Source organism: Amblyomma maculatum, chromosome 3 (genome assembly GCF_055883805.1).
Source record: "Amblyomma maculatum isolate TAMU_Amacu chromosome 3, ASM5588380v1, whole genome shotgun sequence".
NCBI classification, from domain to species: domain Eukaryota; kingdom Metazoa; phylum Arthropoda; class Arachnida; order Ixodida; family Ixodidae; genus Amblyomma; species Amblyomma maculatum.
This window is the reverse complement of record NC_139346.1, coordinates 199,684,710-199,703,442: the sequence shown is the minus strand read 5'-3', so window position 1 is coordinate 199,703,442 and position 18,733 is coordinate 199,684,710. Positions and strand designations below refer to the sequence as shown.

The 18,733-nt window shown below is 43.8% G+C and overlaps 1 non-coding gene across 1 annotated transcript; it reads left to right on the top strand.

Moving 5' to 3' along the window:
• Window positions 1–2,771: 2,771 nt before the first annotated feature.
• TRNAE-UUC (transfer RNA glutamic acid (anticodon UUC)) lies at window positions 2,772–2,843 on the top strand. Its single transcript has one exon. It is a non-coding gene; the product is annotated as a tRNA-Glu (tRNA).
• The last annotated feature ends 15,890 nt before the right edge of the window (window positions 2,844–18,733 follow it).

Here is an 18,733-nt window from a genome sequence, read left to right as displayed (position 1 = left end):
AAAGGGTGACCTAAGAAATTGTAGCCAAATACTTACATAAACCTAGCAAACTTCCGTTATCTGTTCCGGAATTAGCACCTTCTATGGCGAAATGACTACCTTATTAACAAGGTAGTGACATGCCATAAAATTCCAGATATTGCGAAAATTAATGGCCCAACAGTTGATAACCGGAAGGAAGGTCTGTGCTGCTCGCGCCCGGCAGATCACTCTTTGGTTGACGAACTGCGCAAGAGAGGTGGCCAAAACCAATGGACTCCTTAAATGAGTGCTCGCCCGAGAAAGATGGTTATGTTGCCTTTTCTTTCTTAACATTTATTTTTTTTTATTGCGCAAGTTCGCCCTTCGGCATAAGGGTTTAAATATATTGATACAGGCCTGTGGCAGCAATGAATGCCAGCAGCTCTCGGTGGTGTGGGCCATGAGTCCGTACCCCTGTGTCGGGCGGTCTGGTAAAGTTGTAAGAGTGGCTTCTCTCTCTCTCTACCGGACACGCAGGGAACGGAGCTCCGCCGCCCAGGCAGGAACCACGACGAAGGCGCAGGAATGCCGTGCATCGTTATATTTCCAAGTGTTCGCCAACGCTCCTGCTGATCACGCTGCTCAACCTCACCGTGATGCTCCTGTTGCTACTCTACTGGCGACAGAAGATAGTCGACTACTTGGCCAATCTACGAGCGGACGGGTGACATGCGCGCTGGCAATGAAACGTTTAGGCCTTCATTTGAGTGCTGAAAGTCGTTTTCAGCATAAAAATTACCCTTTGTTCCCGTAAAAATGCGCGTACCGGTCACCGAAGCTCGGAGAGCACCTACGAACGGTCGAGCCCTTCAGCAGAAAGCTAACAATAGAAATTAAAACAATGACTTGAATGAGTGTTACTAGATCTGGCCAAGTCAGCGTATAATTTTCTTGAGTGCTTCAGTCAATACAAGCATTCTTGCGATGCGTGGATTTCATGACACTGCGCGAGAGCTTCCTATGTGTTCCAGACTACACATCGATGACAATAGCCCCGCCAAGCTGGTGAGAGACACGCTAAAGCTATGTATTAGTGAGCAGCAGTTACAACTGTGGACGCCAGTGCCCCTCATTCATCCCCAATTTTTTCCGCACGTGCGCAGCAAGCACTTAGCTGCTGGCGTATACATTTGCGCTGTTAAGTTAATAGGTTAAATATAGGTAATACGTATAGGTTAAAATTGTAAAAACATCATAATCTTAGGAGCCATATCAATAAAAAATGCGGGAATGGGTGCCTTTTAAATACGACAAGTATAAACGTATAAACTATGCCTGTTTCAGCGATTCTGTACATGGAGATGCGAGGACGCGTTATCGGTGCCTAACAAAGACAAATAGCGAACGACATCGAAGTGGAATATAACTAGAACAGAAAATTTGTGTACTGTCCGCTAATGTACAAGGACCACTGCACATCTTTCTTGCTATCGCTCCCCACGTACTTCGCCTGGCTATAGATTCTTTACGGCGCAAGCGCATGGGCGCTGCCATATTTGATCATGTGATCCTTCCGCCATCGCCAGCCTTCGGACCTTCTGGTTTGCCGGCTTCCGGCGCGCTGGCACCCGGCTGCACGGTGCTGCGTACTCACTATCGCTCGGGAGAAGAAGCTTGTAGACAGCCCAAAAACTTCATGTCAATGCTCATAATATGTGTAGGTGCTACAAAATATTTAATTTAACCATGTAGTTCGTTCATTGCGCCCTTCTCACCGTCTACATTGGCTAGAACGCGTTGACAAACCCGTGAGCCGTCGGCTCGATTTTTTTTTGTTGTCAATTTCCTCTGTAACACTTCTTCTGGGAAACATGGTTTACTCAAACTGTGTAGATAACAAACTGATTATACACAGCTGTTCACCTTATGATTAATCATAAGGTGGCCAGATATGTTTTGCGCCGGATACGGTGGTATATGAAGACAGAAATATCGTAGAGTTCAAAATGTAAATACACTGTCGAGATAAAGCAGAAAACTAATGAAAGGCAGCGGCTGCCTTCTAAAGTATCAGCGGTACCATTATTTCTACTGTTATAAAATTTATTGATTAATCATAAGACGGCCAGCTATGTTTTACACCGGATACGGTGGTATATGAAGACAGAAATATCGTAGAGTTCAAAATGTGAATACACTGTCGAGATAAAGCAGAAAATTAATGAAAGGCTGCGGCTGCCTTCTAAATTATCAGCGGTACCATTATTTCATGCTTCCCGAGCTTGCAAATGCTGGATCAGCAGTACTCGAACTGCGTGTCAGTATTCTGTAGAATTCCAGCCATGGTAGGTACCGGATACTAAGGCCTTCTCTGAGAGTCTAGTTGCTTTCGAACGTGCAATTCACAGACGTGTTTCCCTCTGTTCAACAATTGCGAAACACAATACACAAGATAGCTCCGATACCTTGTTGTACGCGAGCTTGTCTATTTCCTTTAATGTGAACAGCGAAATTCTATTTCCTTTAATGTGAACAGCGAAATTGTAGAGAAAAGCTAAATGTTCCAGAATAAGTGCTCATACGATACATAATTACTATCAGGTCATTATTGAAGGAATTTTCATGTACTGAAGCGATCCAAAAAGCACATAATTGTATAGGGCAATCCGCGTGCTGTGCACTAAGCTGACGCAGATGCCATTTGTCTCACAGCAGCTGTGCTTACCACACACTCCTCTTCTGTCACATCGGCACGGCCGTTCGTATTTCAGTGACATTTAGAATGCTCTCCAGCTGCGGTATCAAACGTCTCCGGCGTGGTCTAGTGGCTAGGATACCTGGCTTTCACCCAGGAGGCCCGGGTTCGATTCCCGGCGTCGGAAAATTTTATTCTTTCGTTTTGCGGCAGGCGGGAATTCCAAAGCGCCGATAACACAGCAGTTCGTGTTGAAATTTGCGATATGCTGAGCAGTCAAGAACTGAAAAAAAAAAAAAAAAAAAAAATAAAATAAAAAATACCAAAAATATCCATAAAGCACATGTTGTTTTTTTTTTTTTTCTTAGTACATCAGAAAATAGAAAATACAGAACACAAGGCGCCAGCGAATACAGCTTAAACGAATAAGGAAAAGAAAAGTACAAGTGAACTGTTACACACGATATGTAGATGACGCATTTTGACCTGAATTTCTTTAGTTAATGCTCGCAGAAGCCAAGACGCTCCACTACTCCCGTTTGCCCGCTGCGTTTGTCATGAAGTGCAGAGGAGGCGAAGGCGAGCGGAGCGAGATCGGGTAGTCACGCGGCAAGAGAGAAGGGAAAGCACGCGCTTTTTTCGCGTTCCCGTCGCTCGCGCAGCCGCCGCCGGGGGTCATTGAACTTGGACTGACGTCACGGTCTACGGTCCGCTCCGATTGGCTACTCTGTTCTGCGGCACCGTAAAAATAGCTCCCGACCCCATCGCTCCGCGGAACGTCAAACAAGTCAGGCTGCGGGAAAAAAACCGGCTTCTGCGGTAAGCGGCGCGCGGAAAACGTCCAGCGTTGTGCGTTTTCCCGCTAGTGTGAGCGGACAGTTCTGGACTGCGGCTGGAGGGTAAGGAGCACAACGGCGGAAGAGGGAAAGGCGGGAGCTTACGGCAGGACGTGAAGGTGGAGGGAAAGAGATTGGCAGGAGAAAGGGCTCGCTATCAGTTTTGAGACATATAATGCGCAATACGGTCACAGTGAAATACGATCGCGTGACGACGAGCTATCAGCGATGAAGGCAAGTGTTTTTGCACTCTCTGGTTACAGAGTTCCGCGGTTTGCGGTCCATAGCAATGTTTATTCTGGATGACTTTAGTGCAGACATAAACACAAGAAATTGACGCCACTGGTGCAAAATTTACTTTTTCTCTCCCTCATGACACCTTCCGCTGCTGTAACAGACTTCGTCGTAACGAGTCGTCAATCCAGCGCCTGGAAAACATTTCCTGCCACTTATAAATTACAACGCCTCTTTTATGGCAGCCTAGAACTGGGAAAGGCGTGTCATTTGAAGCATCGGTGTGTGTGTGTGTGAAAAGTTTTCTGTAGTCACACACACACACACACACACACACACACACACACACACACACACACACACACACACACACACACACACACACACACACACACACACACACACACACACACACACACACACACACACACACACACACACACACACACACACACACACACACACACACACACACACACACACACACACACACACACACACACACACACACACACACACACACACACACACACACACACGCACGCGCGCGCGCGCGCTCGCGACACGCACACGTACCATTGACCCTGCGACCATTCATGACCTGAGGTGGGTTTATTTTTTGTACCTTAATGCGAACATTTCTGGAAGCTGCTAATGCTAAAAGACTTTTACAGAACCTATAGGGAATGGCAGTTGTAGCAAACTGTAAACTGCATAAACGGCAAGAGCAAGAAGCCGACCATTCAGTAACGCTTGCAGGTAGTCGGCGCGCGTGCTGTGCGTGGTCGGTCACCTGAGGGCTGCAGCTGATAGGGAAAATATGGCCGACGTTTGCCACTTTCAATCTTTGACGTCAGCCTAGCGTGGGGGCTACGTCGGACCTGCCGTTTTTTGGAGCTAGGGCCTACTTTTTGCCGAAAAAAATATGATTTTTTTGGGATAGGCAACGTCTGCGAACAGAAATGTGTAATATATAATACTGCCTATTTTAGTATTGTGTATTCGTAATGTATGCTCGTGAGCAAAAGTGTTATATAGCACGCAACCGGTGACGTACCTCAGGAAAACTGCCTTGAAACGCCATCTGGCAACAGCTTTCTAGGATCTAGACAATGCCACATTTCATCAGCATGCCTGTGGCGCTGTCGCTGTCCCTGCTGGTGTCGCTAGATGACGCTTCAATGCAGTTTTTCCTAGTTTTTTCTAGTGTGCCTCGACACCAGCGGCGCACTACATCGAGTCAGCCTAGTTTTTCCGAGCTCCTCCACCGACTGCGTGTTGTATACCACTTCTACTCACGACTGTACGTGGTTTATTGAATTCTACTGCTTCTCGCGAACCCAGTCTATGCAGTCTAACTGGAGGATACTGAAGCAAGTTTTGACTAGGACTCCGAGAGGCGCTTAATTGAGAATTAGGATGCGCGTTTTAAGCGAATGCATTTGCATAATGTTCGCGCGGAGACGGGAGAACTGACCAGTAGGTCTCTTTAATTAAAAGTATCAGCAACGAGACATGTCCTGTTATATTTTTCAGTTTTGCCCTCGCAAGTGTAAAAATGATTGAAATAACATTTTCCGACTTTTGTGAGTGTCACAGGCTCTAAAGCGAAGGCCTCATTCTGGGATATACTGAAGCTCGCTGAAAGTTGCTGTATCCTGCATCGAACAGCGCGAGCACACAAAAGCACAAGAGATGAGTAAACAGACGAACACAAGGCCGTATATACACTTATACGCGTATATATTCGTATATGTGTATATATGTACGCACTAAGCGATGGTGATTCCTGTTTCGTTGAGCCTCACGCATAACTGATTGATCCGATTGCCATGGAAATAGTTGTGTTTATTACGTGCATATCACGTGCACTAACAAAAAATAAGCGCCAATCCTTATTTATTGGCATAAAAAAGTCATCATTCGCCTCACCGTTGCTGAAAATGCCGGTCAAATGTTTTTTCATTGTATGTGTGGTTTTTCCCACTGCTGGCAAAAAATTGGTGGCATCGTAATTTTTCTTATTTCCTGTTTAATCCGATGGTACAGTAATGACTTAATATCGTTATGCAAGTGTTGTAGCAACGTCAGGGTGCAAGGTTACCACCTGGTCAAACAAAGTGACATAAGCAACATTTATGAATCTTATCGTGCAACGTTTTGGAGACGTCATACGCTGCTTGGGCAACGACGCAATTGGTGATTTACCTGGACACTGGTAGGCTCTGAAATACTGAAATTAAAAGTAATAAAACAATGGAATTTGAGCATTGCGCATTACAGCGTTTATTGCCCGAGGTATTAAAAAAACCGAAGCTCACTTACACGCCCAGGCCTGTACAGTTACAAAAGTCTCTTGGATATAGCGTTACCATCATTCGGAACACATTCATGCAGCGAGAGATGCACAGAGGCAGCCTAATGACGCATGTGGTCATTTGCCGATTGCTCGCTCGCGGTTAAATTCGTAACTTAAAATTCTTTAAGCAATGTATTCCATATGCGCTATTCAAGGACAATGTGGATTCGCGCGCGCTTCATAGTTGTTAACATCTTTGAGAGGTAGCGCCACCAACCTGCAGCGTCCATTCACCGTGATTTGCGTGCGGGCAGATACGGAGGCACATGATCGACCTTGTGTCGCCAGTGGGGATTTGCTTGTCTCCGGCAGGTGTTTTTATAGTGCATTAGGCTATACACGTTGCACTGTTGCAAATCGTTTATCTCACGGTCTATTCAAAACCACATCAGATTCGTGCGGGTTATATGGTTACGAATCTCTCTTGGAGATGGCGCCGCCATCCTGCCGAGTAGCCGAGCAGAGTCAGCATGAGCCTTGCGTGAGCATCAACAGATGTGCAGACCCAGCTTAGCCAAGAACTACGCAAGTGGTGTTTTCCCGGTCACTTACACGCAGCTAAATACAGATATTTACATTATCAATGCAACAGCATTGCGTCGCATAGCGTTTAGTGCAGGTGCTACAACCAACCAATGTTGATGGTTCTTTGCACGCTGTATACTTAAGAATGAATCTTGGAAGTGGTCGTACCGACTTGCCATTCACAATCCGCGTGAGTCATACAAGCGCAGAGACTTGGGTGCTGCGGCGCCCTTGAGTAGTGATTTGCTACCATAGCATGCAAGTTAAAAAAAAAAAAAGAAGATCAACCGTTGCTTACTATGGACAGTGGTACGCGATAGGTGGTGTAGTACTCGCCTGAACAGTAAACAAAATCAACTTATGATGTACCAACAACCCAGAGGCATCGAAATTGTGGTCATATAATTTAGTCTGATGGTTAGCTTTTTATGAGGGAACCAGAAAATATTAACAGCAGACTGTTGTTTTTTTTTTGCCACGGAGGAATTATGTCCAGCAGTTACTGCATTATTGAGGTGTATCCTACCATAGTCGCCGAATTTAAAATTAATCAAACAACGGCGTTGTAGCGTTGGGGAGCGTGTGTCACACCTGCTACTATTCACAGCCCATTTGCATGTGCTTCATGTTATCAACGTGGCTTGGAGATGGCGCCACCATCCTGCTCTGCATATTCCCCATGAGCAGTAGGCGCGCACAGATGCGGAGGCAAAGAAGCGATCTAGTTACGCCATTGGTGATTTGCCGGTCATCTCGGTGCTGTAGCGATGCAATAGCGTGCATCACTCGTGTGATCTCGCGTGGTGTGCAGGTTAGAGATATCGCCATCAGCCCTCTGCGCATAAAGACCCGAATAAATAACTCACCAGAGTGATTTGAGAATCCCGAATTCATTCATTCATTCATTCATTCATTCATTCATTCATTCATTCATTCATTCATTCATTCATTCATTCATTCATTCATTCATTTATATTTGTTCAGAAATAAGATCTGAGGTGACGGTGAGGACGCCAGGTTCCGAAATAAAGTCTCCAGCAGGGCACTGCGCTTTCGCTTGGCGTCTGCATGGGGGGCCGTCCTGCTTCCGTATGTCTGGATGTGGTGGGCACTGGTGTAGGCGGTGGGGAGACGTCTTGTCAGGACAAACTCAGATAACGTGACGCATATCAACGGATTCCGCAGGGCAGTTAGGGCAGCATATTCTAGGTTGTCACCATTGGCTCAGGATGTCTGGCGTTTACGCTGCACCGGCTCGCATCTTGTGAGCGAGGGTTCGGGATGGGCGAACAATGCTAGGCGGAATCGGAGGGATAATGTCGGGACTCGGGATAGTGCCACAACTGTGCTCTATCCAAAGAAAAAAAAAAGTACTGAGGCACGATTGCCAGACGACACATAAATCTTGCTGTTGACCTTCGCACGCTGTTATGCACAATATCGTTGTGTCTTATTGAAGTAAAATAACAATTATGTGATGTATGGATGCGAGAGTTGGACTGTGAAAAAGGCTGACCGCCGAAGGATTGACGCGTTTGAATTGTGGTGCTGGCGAAGACTCTTAAGAGTTTCTTGGACTGCCAGAAGATCAAATCAGTCGATATTGTCGACCATAAACCCTGACTGCTCATTGGAGGGTCAAATTCTAAAGTTAAAGCTCAGCTACTTTGGTCATCTGATGAGAAGAGAGGAGTCGCTGGAGAAAGATTTGATGTTGGGAAAGGTTGAGGGTCGCCGGAGAAGGGGTAGGCAGCGAACGCGATGGTTAGATGGCATTCTCGAGGCATTGCAGATGAATCTATGTGATGTTAAGAAGATAGTGAGAGACCGGAAAGCGTGGCGTGACATGGTCCATAGAGTCACGAAGAGTCGGACACGACTGAACGCCTGAACTGAACTGAACTGAACAATTATATAAAAAAACAATCGATAATTTTAAGAATTGCGTTTCCGGCGAAAATTCCAGTGACTAATAGCAGAAAGCCTCAAAATTGATTTCTTATTTTTATATGGACATTATATTAGTATTTTTTTTTATTTCGGATTGCAAAAAGAAAGGTCCATGAAACATGAAAAATATAATTTATCGCGCACTTTCGTGCCGCGACAGCAGCGTTCTCAAACGCATCATTAGCGAATGTAACTGCCTTCGATGGGACATTGTGTAGCAACCTGGAATCAGTACGCCTACTTTTTAGCGCACTGAACGTAGCCCATTCACAAGAAGTTACTTTTTTAATTGCGTTACCAGCGCTTCGACTTTTTATTTTTCCACCAGCACTCACTTTACACATTCGCTGCGCTAACAAAAGCGAAGACATCTGTGAATTTCGCATTTGACAGCGCTGCTGCTGGAATGCAAAAACGCATTGTCGTGTGAATTTTGTTTCATATTTCGAGTGCTTTCAATCTGGCAGAAATATATAGCTTACATAAAAATAAATATAGGTACATTAGATCGGTTTTAAAAGGCACTCAAAATTTTCTCTAGGACTTCTGCTCTGAAATCAGTAGCTAAAATTTTATTTCTCTAATTTATTCATCAATTCAATCGAACAAAACCCACGAGACTAAGAATAACAACTTGCAACTGTCAGCATAATATTTACCTTCCCCAAGGCTCACCATTGTTATTAAACTTTGGCTGGAGATAGCTGGGGCACCTGATAAAAGCCGCAGTGTGGAGGTGAAACACAACCGTTTTGAAATCGAAAGTACAAGAATTTGATAGATGGCGCAGTCTTGTAAAGATCGAGCGCGGTAAGGAAGAGCAAGTCAATAAATGTCAAAGATGATGACCGATAGTGAATCCAGATTTCTCTGTTTTCTAGCTACCTAGGGTCCAACTGCTTATGCTGTCCGATACTTTTCGGCAATGTAGACAATAAATTTATTCTCGGCTATATTAAAACAAAATCTAACGGGCTCCGCCGTACAGTTTAGACCATTGTCGTTTGTGTTCGAAGCGAACGGTCAAGGGAGCTGCTTTGATGACGGAGAGAAGACACTCCTGCTGTGTATACGTGAAAACGTAGCAACATTGCTATGCCATTGCGTGCATGCAGACAACTAGCGGTAAATGCGGATGATGCAGCTATCACAATTTTATACTGCCTGCCTGTAGACGACGCCTAAGGATAGGCTGTAAATAGGTCAGTGTTGCAGTACTTGATCATAAAGCATTTTCATCATCCGGGGTGCTTTCAGTAAGGTTGATGTGAGCCTTTAGGAGAGAAGGGAAAAACTTCGAGTAGTAAAAGATAAAAAAAAAAAAAAACACTCATTATGCTTTGGCGGAGCTATTACCTACAGGGGGAGACTGACGCTGCCTATGCTGCAACAACGTCGCCACCAAAAATATAAAAACATGAGGATGTCACTAGGGAATACATAATGACACAAGTACTGCGACAGCGAGCACGCAAACAAACAAACAAACAAACAAACAAACAAACAAACAAAAACAAACAAACAAACAAACAAACAAACAAACAAACAAACAAACAAACAAACAAACAAACAAACAAACAAACAAACAAACAAGGAAACAAACAGACAAACAAACAAACAGTGCGACGTTGAAGTGTTGGTACTAGCTTAGTAACAAAAGTGATACTTCGTTAAAGGTAAACAGACCCTGGAGCTGAAACTGTAGCATTATGACTAAGTCTTTGACTTGCTTCCGCTCTGCTACTGTCTACGCCAGCAGGAATAACGCAAGGATTTACTCTCTCGCTTCTCCTTCGCCGAAGGATTGAGTGCTTTCATGTCCGCGGGCGACGAAGACCTACGTTTATCTTTCTGCTGTGGCTTCGAACTCGACTCTGCAGTCAGTCCTCACCCGACTCAGCGAAACTGGAGCAAGGTGGAACGACACTGTGTACCGAGTTTGTCTTTCTTAAGCAACACATTACGGTGACATTATACGGCCCTTCGGTTTTCGCACTGACGTTTTCCGCTGATCCAGTGGAAATGTGACAACTTCCGGCATCGGGAGTGACATGCGTAGGTGTGCAAAAAAAGAAGCAAGGCGCTGCTGTGACTCCCGTTCCCATTTTTATATCAATTGTATTTTGGTTTACGGCAATAGTTTGACAGTTGCGCTCTTTGCATGTGAAAATTATCGCCCATGCACAGGACAGTAGGTGCAAGATTTATTATCTAGTGGAGAACTGTTCCATCGAAGTATTTGGGTGTGTCGATTCAATACTGATAGCAGCGTCGATTACTTTACTGGGATGAAGTGGTGCCCAAAGTAAGGGGAAAGCAGAAGCATTGAAGGGTCGAGAGTTATCGATGATATATGAAGCAATCGTATGCAACATTTTTTAATCTCGAGGTTTCGGCATGCTTTACAGTTGTCTATGTCACGTGTACATGTGCCGAAAAAAGCGCAGTGTTTTCTGTATTCGTCTGGGCTTATAATTGGGAGAAGGTCAAGAGAACTAATTTGTTTCTGTCTTCTCGAGATGGTGGTCTCGTTATCACATTTTGTTTTGGCCGACAACTCATGCCTCTATGTTTTTGAAAGGTAAAAGCGACCTCTTTTTACTTTCAAGCATATAAGTCCGCCTTACGAGTCCCTTCCAAAGGTCATTGTTTCTACTGTAAGCCTTTCAGCATGCGGTGTTAAGGGGTACGTAAAAAGGTTGTTCATTTACTCTGATGAGTCGGTGCTTGCTGGAGTACTGGTCAATAAGAAAGAATTGTATAGTGATTTCGTAGATGCCTTGATGCCAGTTCTCTTGTATCAAACAATAAACAATGAAGGCCGAGGGGAATGCGTTTTAAATATAGTTAAAAGGATGCCGGTTAAAGAAAGTACTAGGCCTTTCTGTTTCAACTGAAGTAAAATGGCAGCTTGGACAAATTGGTTTTGCATCTTCACTCGAAACAGCGCAGGGACACAGGACAACAACAGAGGAAGGACACACACAGGGCTGTGTATGTCCTCCGCATAGAAGTATACTTTTCCAGTAAAGAACTGGCTAGCCGATAAAGGACTTTTTTTGTTATGTTTATTGCCTCGGAGCATAAAAAGATTGTTACAAAGGATGAAGGTTATGATAAAAAAAAAAAAAAAAAACGAACTGCTCCTGGTGCGAAAAGCATTAAACCATCGGGCACGCCTGAATGCTGGGACCCAGCCTTTACTGGGATATAGGGCTTGCCCGTAGCACCTATCCGAATACGGTATCTATCAAGAGAATAGACACAAAGGTATTCCTTACGACGTAACAATGCTTCTCGAGCGTAATAGTTTACGAAGGACACGGACGGCCGTCAGGAATCCAGATGTTAATGTGCTATCGGTGAGATAAAACTTTGTGGAGTGTGTGTACTACGTACGTGCAGTTCACAGGGCGCAGGTAGAACCACTTGCTTGGTACAATGTGTGAAATGAATTGACACAATTAAAGAAGTTCGATTGCTATACTAATGCGAAAGCAGGCTGACTTGTTTCAAATGTGTACTCTGCATGTCTCAATAAACAGAAAATAAAAGAATGCTGTAGGGTCACTCTTGCAAATGCTCCAACCACCAAACTATCACCACATTTCTATGGCAGCATCTAGACCTAACATGATATCTCGTAGTTTTTCCTTTATTGACCACCTATAAAGACAGCGCGCCCTTGATTCTTGTTTTCTTTCTCGCCATTTTCAGTTCATGTTTTGACAGAATTTATTTTTCACCCAACAAGAAATTGCTTTTGGTATTTTCACGCTTTAGGCTTTTGCAGACATCGGGACAACATTTTCAGACAATTTCTGACGCACGCTAGTACTCCATTAGGCATGCTATGCCTAATGCATACTATGGAAAGAAAAAGAGCATAATAAAGCTAGCAATTCTAAAACTCGTATTCCTTTTTAACGGCTTTCTAAATTGGGTCTGGCCGGTAGAGTGCGTAGCGATTGCGGACGGAATCTAAGGGCTGTTCCTAGTACTCGTAGCAAAATACCGAAAATCGATCGTTTTGCATTCCACAAAAGCAATTTTAGCAGGGAGTCTTCCAAATACACTGGACCTTTTCAGAGTGAATGGAAATAAAAGCCATTGCCATTATTTTTCAGGTCTCGCTCAAATTCACTCTCGAAGACGAATTGTGCTCTCTGGAAAACTACGATTCTGAACACAGGCATAGGAACTTTACTAAAAGTATTCAGGCTGCATAGCTTGCTTAATTGTAACTCGCATAATTTACTGAATTTCTTAAAATTAAATAGATTGTGAAAGGTGGGCAGAAGACTTCTTTTAACGTTGCAGAGTTCAAGAGCTTCAGGGTTAGCATACATGCTACGTTATAAGGACTGTAAAGCAAGAGATATAGGCTGTTTTTTTGTTTTGTTTTTGCTGAGATGGTACACAAATAATTTCAGGCGGGTACAACCCCTTCGATCAATAGATATAAAAGACCTGCGAAAATTCGACACATCTCGGAACCTAACTGGAGTGCACCTGGAGCGCGTTTCAAGTGAGCTGATTGGTCGAATTCTCACGAACAATCGGCATCCATCTAGCTTGCTCAGTTCACCTTGGGCATCGCACTATGCGTGTGATACTCGCGGTGGTGTGAAAGTAGGTGATCAGGGTTCGTCTTTGGGATCTCCGCTGGAGCATTCCACATCGTCAGCTACCGGCCCTCAAACTTGTTGCTGGGCTAGTTGGTTCATGACTGTGCGGGGAAAAGTAAGCGTTGTCCTGTCTCATTTCTCGTGTTTGTCTTTTTTTTTGCGCTTACTTTTCCCCGTACCGGTCCTCAACTCTTTGAGCTGCCCGCCGATTTGATGGGCGACGTGCACTTGACACGGAGAGACGAAGGACGGCGAACTCGAAGCAGCAGCCGAATGAACTTTATGTGCAGTACCAGGAAAATATTACAGAAACGTATTTACAAATAAATAGGCGACTATACTTCTAGAATAAAATATTTTTCTCAGAACTATGCGCAGCTCCACAAGTTGCCCTGCGAATATTCTTCGAGCTCAAAGCTCTTCTACTGCGACTTTCTCTAACACAGGGGCCCACCTGCGTCCGCTGTCGGAGCCTCATCCAGAACGAACAGTCGCGGCGCGGCGCGCTATCAGATAACGACGCTCGAACTTTCTGGAAGGGGGAAGGGACGGAGGAAGGGAGCGCAAACACCACAGCAAGCGCAGCACTGTGCTCCTCCCTTCGGTCTGCCAGTGTGCACTCGAATTTTCGTACGCGCGGCGCTGATACTGCTGACTATGAAGGGCGAAATGCTGAAGGCGAGAGAGGTCTTTTATTTGTAGCTAAAGCTGGTAATGGTGTACTAAATAAATAAATATCTGGCTATATTTCTTATAGGAAAACCTTTGAACGCGCAAGAAACGCACAGAATTCCTGGATTCAACCTAATTTTTTTTTCGACCAAGATTTCGACCTAGATGGTTCGAAAGTTTGCTGCAAACCATTGAAGCCTCTATTTTTTTGTTTTCGACAACCGCCGGCATGCGACTTTATATCTGCGATTGTAGCGCATGGAACAAACTTCGGGCCTTCTTTTTCTCGCCTCTATAAACGTGGCAGTACCCACATTGTGGGACTGGCCGGACTTCAGTGCAGGTACACAAATTGAAAACACGATCTGAACTTAGCCAGTATAATATATACCTTATGAATTAGGAAAGCCTCATTGTTTGATTACGTTCAGTGCTGCGAGACGTGGCTTTATTGCTTAATTTGTATAAGGAAAGATGCGCCGCGAGGTTTCTCTGTAATGTTTGCCACCAAGCACAACTGTTTTCGTATCGTTCTAGAATTCCTAGATCCTGTGGCTGATTTATCTTAAGTTTCTTCCCTGAATTTAAATTGAACGCTGCAGAATGGAGCGGCAATTCGTACTTCGATGAAAGAAGAGTACACTTTATGCTTTCACCGCTGCCCAGTTGCATAATTCTTTTCATAGAGAGCTTTTTTACAGTGAAACCTTAGTGTTTGCCGCCTTCGATAATGTCACTACCACGTGACAGTATATGCCGCCAGCAAATCGAAAACCTGTTTTGCTAAAAAAGAAAAAAAGAAATGGAATTGCAAGGCTCCAAGAAATAAAATAAGTGGAGTAAAGCGTAAGTTTTTGACGTGCGAGAGAAACTGCTCCGGTCCGTTCTCTGGAACTCCGCGCGAGCGTCACAATCTCTGAGAATATGCGAGCGAATGGTGCAGCTAGAATGCTTCACGTAGCAGTAGAAAAATATTGTTTTCGATGTTCAAACGACTCTCTTTTAAACTTCTTACGAGCTCTCGGGCAACCCGACAGTGGCAGAAGCCATGCTCGCTGAAATATCTTCGCCCAAACTTGAGCATTTCAACGTCGGCGCGAGAAATCTCCGGCACTCCTGCGAACGACAAGGCTGAATGGCGCTACGCGAACCTGCTTGCGTCCTCCAACTTGGATTCCTGTATATATTACTGAAGAATAAAAATGTGTTTTCAACTTATCTGCACTGCACAGAAGTGCGGCGGCGAAGCCAGAATTTGCGACTTCTTTCTTTGGTATAAAAAGTCGGCTTTCAGTTTTTCATTCAAACGTGCTTGTATTTGTGCTTAGATGCTTTGTTTTTGTGTGATTAGCCATACATACCATAATGAGACAACACGCTGACGCAAATAAACTTGACTATAAAGGAATAAAGGTTTTGTCAGGAAACGCAATAAAGCCGAAAAATGCGCTCTCCAAGTCCCCTTGTTCTGTGAATATAGAGAGACTCAAGCGGTTCGTATGGAAAATCATTTCAAAGGAATAAGCAGTGACTGACGGCAGGATGCGATTCGGGACGGAAAGACATAAAAGCCGAGGCGCAGTTAGAACGGAATACACTGAGCAGGCATAAAACTTTTTGTACATGCTCGCTATTTTACATTATGTTGTCCAGTGTTTAATCTCTCGTCAAAATGGCCTCATCTTTACAATCAAAAGTAACCCCACACTGCAATCAATGCTAAGCCGCTTATTTTGTTTAAACACACGCAAACTTTTTAGACACTCTATTCACTGTCTTTAGACATTTGTTTGATTTGGTTTGTGGGGTTTAACGTCGCAAAGCGATTCAGACTATGAGAGAAGCCGTACTTGAGGGTTCAGGAAATTTGGACTACCTGGGGTTCTTTAACCTGCACTGACATCGTACAGCACACGAGCGCCTTGCTTTTGGCCTCCATCGAAAAGCGGCCACCGCCAGATGTTGATTTCTGGCAATAAAGTCTATAGACTACAATCAATCAATCAATCAATCAATCAATCAATCAATCAATCAATCAATCAATCAATCAATCAATCAATCAATCAATCAATCAATCAATCAATCAATCAATCAATCAATCAGTCAATCAATCAATCAATCAATCAATCAATCAATCAATCAATCAATCAATCAATCAATCAATCTTTATTTAATGTGCGCAGGAACAACCATGTGGTCTTTGTGCTGCAGCACAAATAAAAAAAGAAACAAAAATGAAAATGCACAAACATGTTTACACACACAGAGAGAACACAAAAGAAGAAATAAATAATACATGAAATGAAACTGAGACGAAAAGAATTACGGAAAGTAAGCAATCAACGAGTAGCATCACTTATATACACAGTGAGAGAATTTTTGAGCACATCAGGAAAGAAAAAAAAAAGATAAGAACGGTAGATAGAGGAGAAAAAAACAACAAATAACTGACATTGATTATAGTAATATAGAAATATACATAAAATAACCATTCCAGGCGCAACAATTGCATGGTACTTAAAACACAGGCTAGAAATCCCGAATAATACAATAAAGAAATAGAATTGAACATGGGACAGTAAGATTCGAATATAAGTTTTAAAGTTGAAATATAAGTAAGAAACGGATAAAAAGCAATACAAGATACAGACAGCATTGAACAGGAGAAAAAGCAAAAAGTGAAGTAAATACAATATTAAGGCTAGAAAGTGGGAGCTATATGTGATAAAGTACTATTTAGAATACAACGCTACGAACATCCAATGTAAATGAACAGAGCGAGTTTTGGAAGATGTCAAGGTGAGGACAAAAAGAGTTAAATAACCACTGCATCCTGTCCAGAGGGGAGTGGGAATGAAGAGGAGAAACTTGAAATGGTCTGAATTCCCTCATGCTCTTTTGCGGAACGCGCAGTAGGATGTACTCTATGAGCTGAGGGCACATAATGTGGCCATGAAGGAGTTTGTACAGAAAAATGATATCAAGTCTGATACGACGGCAGTGAAGAGAAGGAAGATTCAGTTGGGCGCTCCTGGTGGAGCGAGAGGGGGAAGTTGCGCAAGGAAAGCGATAATGAAATATCCGTAAAATTTTTTTTTTGTACTCTGTCAACCTTGTCCAAGTTCGATTTGCAAGTGCAATTCCAAACAACCGACGCGTATTCCAAGAGCGGCAAGCATATGGACAGGTACAGTTTTAGGAACGGAAGTGGAGTATGGAACTCTCTCGAAAGTCTGCAAACGAATCCGAGTGTGCGCATAGCCCGCTGAGCAATGCGTTTAGTGTGAGAGGAGAAGCTGAGGGTGTGGTCAAAAAGTACACCAAGGTCATTAATTTCATCAACCCTGTCCAACAGCACAGAATTCACAGAATAATGGTAGAGAAAGCTATGTGTTTTACGAGTAAAGGATACAACACTAGTTTTGGAAGAATTGAGGGTAAGTCGATTCTTCGCACACCAATCAGAAAAAGCAGATATGTCCGATTGCAACAACAAGCAATCTTGAAAAGAATGTATTACCTTGAATATTTTTATATCATCAGCATAAAGAAGAAACGAGGAGTTCTTTATCGCCGAGGAAATATCATTAATAAAAACGGAGAAGAGGAGCGGGCCTAGTACTGAACCTTGAGGAACTCCACTCGTTGCAGGGTAAACGAAATAAGTCTGTTCATTGACACTGACAAAGCAGAAGCGATCAAGGAGATAGTTGCGTAGGAGGGCTGCGAGTGAGACTTCAACACCAGAGAGTAGAAGTTTTTCAAGAAGTAGTGAGTGAGTAACAACGTCGAAAGCTTTGCTCATATCACAGTACACAGTGTCAACCTGACCCCTCTGAAGGACTGCTGCAGAGGCATACGTCATAAACGTGACTAGGTTGGTAGAAGTAGAGCGACCCGACATGAAGCCATGTTGATTCTGTACTATGATATGTTTGAGATGGAAGGAAAGTACGTTATGCAAAGCTAATTCGAAAAGCTTAGAGTTTGCACATGGAAGAAAAATCGGACGATAATTGGAAACATCAGATTTGTTTCCAGACTTGAAGATAGGAAACACGCGTGCCATTTTCCACACGCAAGAAAAGGCAGCATTTTTTAAACAGTTATTAAATATGGCAGTCAGTACTGGTACAAAGATATAACTGAAGGCTTTTATTATGGCGGCTGGAATGCCATCAGGTCCAGGAGACAAAGATGGTCTCAGTCGCTTAAGACTCTCAGTTATCAACTCCTCGTCAAAGAGAATGGAATTAGATAGTGCACCAGATGGGAGGCAAACGGAATCACAATGTGGATGTTTGCAAACGGAGGAAAAATGTTGGGCAAAACTGTCGGCAACATCCCGAATTTCCGAACCCTGAGAGTCAACTAAGCTGATACTTAAATCTGATTTAATGGAACGCTTGCGAACGTAACGCCAGAACTGACTAGGACGATTTGAGGCACTCCTCTCTAAAGACTCAAGATAGAAGTCGTAGTCCCGCTTGTATAAGCGTTTGCAAAGAGAACGCACACGGCGAAACTCATCTGCCCAATTGTGAAACCCAGGGCGTTTCGCTTTACGATGGGCCCGTTCCTTGAGTTTTAACGCCGTTATTAGTTCCCTTAAAAACCAGGAAGGGAACTTCCTACGCGTAGGAGTATGCAAAGGTATGTACCGACGCATACCATCAAGAACTATTTCTGTAAAGCGACTGATTTGTCCATCTGAGTCATTAATGTCATTTAAAAGGGACCAGTCGATGGAAGAGAAGAAATTGAAAAGACCGACATAATCACCACGTGTATACGCGAAACGGGGCGAATTTCTCACCCGATCTGAATTAGTAGAAGGTGAGGCAGAGACAGCAGTAGTAACTAGAAGCGGAGG